The sequence below is a fragment of the Gadus macrocephalus genome, chromosome 13 (genome assembly GCF_031168955.1).
Source record: "Gadus macrocephalus chromosome 13, ASM3116895v1".
Classification (NCBI taxonomy): Eukaryota; Metazoa; Chordata; class Actinopteri; order Gadiformes; family Gadidae; genus Gadus; species Gadus macrocephalus.
This window is the reverse complement of record NC_082394.1, coordinates 2,470,750-2,476,817: the sequence shown is the minus strand read 5'-3', so window position 1 is coordinate 2,476,817 and position 6,068 is coordinate 2,470,750.

The window sequence follows — 6,068 nt, the reverse complement described above, 5'->3', positions numbered from 1 at the left end:
TTAGCGGAGGGTCGAGTGTGTGTGTGTGTGTGTGTGTGTGTGTGTGTGTGTGTGTGTGTGTGTGTGTGTGTGTGTGTGTGTGTGTGTGTGTGTGTGTGTGTGTGTGTGTGTGTGTGTGTGTGTGTGTGTGTGTGAGTGAGATGAGCTCACATTTGGAGCGTCATTCACCAGCTGACACCTGGAGTTAACCCACCTTTCATGCGTCAGGTATTTTAATCATAACCCTCTCTCCCCACCTCCACCTCCTCCACCACCTCCTCCTCCCAGACACCTTCCCCTCCACAGCTCCTCCCCCACCTCCAATACCCCCATCTCCTACTCCACCTCTCCAGCTCCTCCTCCACCACCTCTAGCTCCTCCTCCTCCCAACCACCCCCTTATCCCTACCTCCACCTCCTCACCTCCTCCCTTCCTCCACCTCCACCAGCCCGTCTCCACCTCCACCTTCTCCCTCCATTCACCTCCACCTCCACCTCCACTTCCTCCACCCCCCCTCTCTCCTCCACCCAGCACCACAGAGCAGCTGGAGCCTGCGGGGAGAACACGCTTATCGCGTAAAGACAGGAGCTGATGGACCACGCAGGGGGGGAAGACCTTTCCTTTCAGGAGGTTTACGGTCATAGCACTGTGTACCGCTAACTATGGTTGAACATGGGGAGGATATCCGCAGGTGGTGCAATTACACAAACAAGGCGTAAAGCTTTTGTTTGCTTCAATTGAACAGATCACACTAAAACGGCACAAAACCATCATTATTTCCGCTAAGCCACTGTGACCCCAAACTGCCTCCACAACTTTCCAAAGCACGGGCTTTGAAGTCGACAAGGATGGCCATTGGTTGTTGTGTTTCGACCCCCTACCGAAATGTACTGGGTTTGATCCCTGATGTCCACAGTCTGCCGGCAGGCATCCTCAGATGCCCCCACCCCTGCCTACTCTTTAACGACATAATGGATTTTGGATAAAAGTCTCTGTGAAATGACTACATAGCAAGCTATTGCCAACAAGGGAAGCTTCTGTAATGTTTCTAGCAGTTCTATTCCTATTCTAGCGGACCCTGAGTGTACACGTCTCTCTCTTTTCCTGACTTGGTGTTTATCGTGCACAAGGGCCATTATCCTCATTGTTGTCATCCCTGTTTGTTTGTCTGTTTCCCTTCCTGCGACTGGACAATACCCTGTTTATATCCAATCAGAGAGAAGGAGAGAGAGAGAGAGAGAGAGAGGAGAGAGAGAGGAGAGAGAGAGAGAGAGAGAGAGAGAGAGAGAGAGAGAGAGAGAGAGAGAGAGAGAGAGAGAGAGAGAGAGAGAGAGAGGGAAGGTGGGAGAGAGGGAGAAAGAGAGCTCTCTTGCAGGAAAAGGAAAGGAATAGTGCTTTTGAGCAAGCTGATGACCAGCGCAGGGAGTAGCCGATGGAAGCGGGAGTACCCGTCATGGCTCCATTATTAGGTCGCTCTTCTCCGTCCAAACATGTTGTTCTGCCAAACCAGCAGCCCGGGCTCTAACCAGGTCAGGCTGTGAGTCAGTGGGAGCCCCTTAGTGGGCTCGGGGTCCGCGCATTTCCTTGCCGTGACAGCCCTTTGTTCACACACTTTGCATTAGCGCGGCGACATATTTCGACAACGCCACAAACACTAAGTCAGTGTTTGTGGTTTATTTTTACACCGCAGGGCCTTTGTGTACCAGACAATAGCGTGACGTCGTCCATGTAGGGATTCCATCGCTCAGAGAATTGTGTTAATTCAACATGGAGCCCTCACTGCTGCCGAGAGACAAAGGCAAAGCCCTTTTATATATAGTGACAAACCCAAAAGGCCTACTCCAGAGTGCTTGACATAAACAAAAAATCACAGTTTAAATTAAAACGACAATGAAGCGATTTCACAAAGAGAAATTATACATAAAAGTATGAAATAAGGTCAAACAATGATGTATATTACGAGCGGTTCAGACAGAACGGTTGAAAGCCAGGCTGAGAACAATATGATACAAGGACTTTATATATAAATATATAAAAGCGTGGAAACAACTGCAGGCTGGAAAAGAGCTGCAATTAGGTCTGAATGCGGAGTGCTGGTGATCCGCCTCTGAGGTCGGCCGCTCTCTGCATGGCAGGGCCCCTGCAGAAAGGCCCCTGCAGAAGGGCTCGTTGTGAATGGCCAATTGCCTTTGAAAGCCCTCCTCGGTTACCTGAGACAGGGTGACACGCGGACCACGGATCCTCGGGCCCCTATAGAAGCCCGGCCGCTTAATGGAGATTCCAGAGTCCGGCACCTAAACTCTTCACAGACTCTCTCTCTCTCTCTCTCTCTCGCTTTCGCTTTTCTCCCCTCGCTCAATCTCGCTCTCTCACTTGTTCCGTAATTTCCTTTCTCTCCCTTTGAGTCGGTCTCACCCCTCCCTCTCTGACCCTCTCTTTCGCTCTACCATTCTCCCTTTCTCCCCTCTCTCTTTTTTCTCTCCATCTCTCTCTCTTGTTTCTCATTCCCTCCCCCTCTTTCAGTCTGTCTCAGCACTCCCTCTCTTAACCTCTCTTTCGCTCTATCACTCTCTCAATCTCTCTCTCTTGTTCCTTCATTCCCTCTCCCTCTCTTTCGGTCTGTCTCACCCCTCCCTCCCTTAACCTCTCTTTCATGCTACTTCTCTTCCCCCCCCTCTCCCTCAATCTCTCTCTCTCTCTCTCTCTCTCTCTCTCTCTCTCTCTCTCTCTCTCTCTCTCTCTCTCTCTCTCTTCCTCCCTCTCTCTTCCTCTCTCTGCCTCTCTCTCTCTCTCTCTCTCTCTCTCTCTCTTCCTCCCTCTCTCTTCCTCTCTCTGCCTCTCTCTCTCTTTGTTTTTCAATCCCTCTCCCTCCTTTCTTTGTCCTGCAAATCACAGGTCTGCATCCTCCAGATAACCCCTGCTCCATCTCAGCGGGCCTGTGAAATCTTTTTTTCGGGGGAGGGAGAAGTGACTCCCCCATCCGTGTCGTTTCCTCCCCCCTTCTCTCCACTCGATCGTAGGGAGCCGGAGTCTGTTTCCGCCCAGCGATTCGCTCAATTAATATTCAGTGAGTTGTTCTGTGGGGAGGGTCTGTCGTTTCGGGAGCCAGGAACAAAGTGGAACAGGTTGTCGTGCGCACACCGCCGCGCGAGCACTCGGAGGAAATGGCGGTTTGTTGTTTTTGTTTTCTGGGCTTGTTTCTGCGGTTCGTACCCCAGTCGGCGTGTCTCTCTGTGGCAGCAGCCATATGCTAAATCCAAGAGTGCAAAGTCATCTCAGTGTAGTATTCGGGGTGTGAATTAAATATGTCCAACCGCATCGGCCCCTCACAGAATATGTATTTACATTAAACATTAATAATGACCGACTTCGCTGCCAGAGGGCATGGGATTCCATACAGAACTGATTTAAAGAAAAATGTACTCATAATTTTGGTATGGTGAGAAGCATTGCTGCATCAATCTGGTTGGATCCAGATTCCACCAACTGAATCCACAGGTTCCAAACCCATCAGTACGGCAACATAATGAAGACCACATACTGCCTTTGGTTAAGCCGTTAAGCCCGTTAATCCGTAGTATTCCTGAACCTCCGACCTCACCCCCACCAGCCCCACAGCTCGACCCCCAACCCCATCACCTCCACCCACACCACCACCACCACCACCACCACCAACAAATCCCCCACCTTCACCACCACCATCACCAACGTAACCACCACCACCACGACCACAACTCAACCCCCAACCCCATCACCTCGACCCCCACCACCACCACCACCACCACCGACACACCAACCATCAGCTCCACCACCTCCACCAACATATCAACCACAACCACTACCATCAACACTATCACCACCATCACCACAACCATCGCCCCCATCACCCTCCACCACCACCAACACAACCCTCAACACCACCACCATCATCATCCCCAGCACCACCACCACCACCACCATCACAACCATCAACCCCACCCCTCACACCAGCACCATTCACCCCAATACCAGCACCACACCAAGCATCAACTCCCCTACCATCACCACCCCCACCACCACCACCACCACCACCACCACCACCACAGGGCATGAAGAAATTGCCCCGGACCCATTCTGGGGGTGCTGTGAAGGCCTTACTGTGTCTGGTGTCCTGGGGTCGCCCCTGGAGATCACACCAGGGTTCCACAAGTCTCACCCACACGCTGCCCGGTACCACTCTGTGTTCTACGGCCTGGGTCGGGCCACCTCCGCTGGGTTCACCGAGACGGAGAGAAAACGATGGAAAGTCTGGCTGGTTCTCAAGTTCCCTCGACCCAGATCATGGTCCTGTCAGGGGCAATTGGCAGAGCAAGGCATTAACGTCGCTTCCGGGTTACATGGGTTCGATTCCCGTTGGTTTATAATGGAGAGTTTTTAGTATTTTATGATTGAATCACTTACAGGGATTTTGGATAGCATTGTGGAGCAGGAAGAGGCTAGCCTGTTCCACAGCGACGTCCCCAGCCGGTATCATGAATCCTGTAAACCACAGCGCTAACCTACACCCGTGGAGACAAGACAAGGAGGTTGGACTGTGAACCTGTTATCCATTACTGGAGGCTGACACAGATCACAATCCTGTGTAGATCAACTGTCGTATATCAGGGGTCTGATTCCCTCTGGAGCCAAGCTGAGAGGAATGTCTGCCCATAAAACATATCCTAGGACGTACTGGATAGAGGCATTGACCTAACAAGGCATATATCACGGATCACAGATCGAAGGAGACATCCGCTCACCGCAGACTGAATCCCAGTCCTGTTCCTGTAGCAGAATCCAAGCCATGGACGGTGAGGGTGTGTTCTGATGGATCCCAGCCACTCTATCATGAGAGTCCACTCCTCATCATTCTTTCCTCTGGTGGCTGCCATGCCCCCTGGTGATGGCCCATCTCTGCGGACCATCACCCTGAACAGCTCCTCAGCCAGGGCCCCCGGCATCACAATCATCTGGCCCCTACCCAAGACCCCGCCTCCACCCCCTCATTCGATGGGGCTTTTAGTTAGAGGCCCCTGAAAGAGTGTGGGTGAGAGAGGGGTGGTGGTGGCGGTGAAGTTAGAGGGAGGGATGGTGAAGGTAAAGGAGGGGGCGGCGGGGAAAGAGGTGGAGGTGGGAGATGTGGAGGTGGCGGAGATGGTGATGACCGTGGTGGTGAACGTGGCGATGTGGGTGGAAAATGTGGAGGTGGCGGTAGAGGTGGTTCGGGATGGTGATGACAGTAGTGGTGAAGGTGGCGAAAGTGGGATATTGTTCTAGAGGTGGTGGTAGAGGTGGAGGGGGTTATAGAGGTGGTGGTGGTGGTGGTGGTGATGGTGTGGGGATGCCGGGGACAGTGATAGTGGTGGTGGTCCTAGTGGTGGTGGTGGTGGTGGTCCTAGTGGTGGTGGTGGTGGTGGTCCTAGTGGTGGTGGTGGTGGTGGTCCTAGTGGTGGTGGTGGTGGTGGTCCTAGTGGTGGTGGTGGTCCTAGTGGTGGTGGTGGTGGTGGTCCTAGTGGTGGTGGTGGTGGTGGTCCTAGTGGTGGTGGTGGTGGTGGTCCTAGTGGTGGTGGTGTAGGGGGTAGTCACCGTTCAGCCCGGTCGCCGCCGTCCAGTGTGGAGAATGTTATTCAATCCCCTCCTCCCCCCCCCCCCCCCCCCCCCCCCCAGTTACAATACAGCTCCAACGTACCCCCCCCCCTGTTCCCTCCAACCTCCTGGGGCCCTTGAAGTATCTCAACATCTCAGGGTGTCAGGACCACATTTACGACGCCCTGGGGAGAAGCTGGGAATTCAAATCAGGGGGCTGGTGTTGTTTGCCTTCAAACCACGAGGGGTCTTCAGGCGTCGAGAGAGGATTGATTTGAGGTTGGAACAGCTGGGGGGTCGGCGTCACAGCCCAGAGGAAGTGGGACGGTAGACAGCCCCCGGAGTTAGATGCGGACATTGTTCTCTTAGGTTTGTGCATGTTTGCTAACAAAAACTCACGCAAAATGAAAAGGAAGCAATTTCGGGACATTTATTTAATCTGATAGGGCCTTAAAAAGTCTGAAAGCTTTGAAATAAGTGTTATC